The following is a 1,409-nucleotide window of genomic DNA, read 5'->3' on the forward strand; positions in this document are numbered from 1 at the left end:
ATTTTGCATCATGTCTGGTCTCGTCCTGTCATTTCCATCTACCTTCCTTGTGAGGAAGTTTTTATTTCCGGTGACTGGGAGAGAGCAGCGCCAGCTCTGACAGGATCAGGGTGAGACGTCGGAGCTCATGGAGATTAACGCGAGTCTCGTTAACACGGGTAAGAGCTCTGACGTAACTGTAGGATGATGAGGTCATGACAGGATTAGGCTTTGTAGTCAGATCACATTCGGAGCAAGAGTCGGGGCAGTGAGGAACTCGCACAGTGGGGTTTATCAAGTGTGTTTGAGGTTCTAACAATTAGAAATTGTTAAAAATGCAGAAAACTGTCAGGGGAAAACCAGAGTTATTAGAAGTCTTTAAACTTACTTAAAACTAAAGACTATTCCTGGAGAAACGGGGAAGTAATGGGTGTGTGGATGCTTCGTTTTTTTCTATTTCTTCATGGGCACAACGGTGATCTGTAGGACATTCAAGGTTCTTGAGATGAGGCCATTCACCTATCCTGGGTGTGTGTGTGTGTGTGTGTGTGTATTTAATGGAAGGGGTGTGGTCTGGCTTGGTTTTCAGAGCAACACATCTTTGTGAAGTCCCTTTCTTTGAGCTGAAGCATAAAGTGACATTTCTGATTCTGTGTCAGGTACCTTGGGAACATGTTGATAGAATCTTATTTTTTTTGTTGTTTGTATATTTTCAAAAGTGTAGTCAGAGCAGTAGTTTATCACAGTAATTTTTTTTGTTGTTAAACAGATTTTAGTCAAAATCTTTAGCGTCCAAAACAAACATTTCTAACTCCCCTATGGTGTGAGCAAGTCTCTCCGGTCTGTTTCTGGAGCACTCAGGAGCCCTGGGTGAAGGTTTCAAAATATATTTTCTTAAAGATTACATTGTGAATCAATTCACTGATACTATTCCTGTAAGGCTTTCTGTCCAAATGGCTCATCCTATAACGCTGGAACGGCCCCAAATACTTTTCTAAAGAGTCACTGATGCAGCTCCATGTGTACAAGCAACACGCAGATGCTTTTCCATTGTACACGGCCTGCTTTTGGCAGCAAAACACACTGCACGTGTTAACCTAAAAAAAAAAAAAAAAAAAGTTCTGCATTTTAAGCGACGCTCTCAGAAAGGGCGTCTTTCCTGCGTTACCTTCAAACAACTTCTTGTTTTGAAAAAAACAGTGACCACGTTCCTTCCTGGCAACAGTTTCAGACAGTTCTTATAACCTGAGACGTTCTTGTTAAACCGTAACAGTTTGTGCAGAGACTGGTTCGAGCTGAGCGTCTTCATGAGTCACTGCCTGGTCATCTGGGGACAGCGCACCGCCGCTCGGCTGTTGGCACTCCATCACGGAAACATCCTCTTCAAATCCTTTTAACCCTCAGGTCTGACACTATGGCCCAATTCCCCC

This window comes from Clarias gariepinus, chromosome 2 (genome assembly GCF_024256425.1).
Source record: "Clarias gariepinus isolate MV-2021 ecotype Netherlands chromosome 2, CGAR_prim_01v2, whole genome shotgun sequence".
Classification (NCBI taxonomy): Eukaryota; Metazoa; Chordata; class Actinopteri; order Siluriformes; family Clariidae; genus Clarias; species Clarias gariepinus.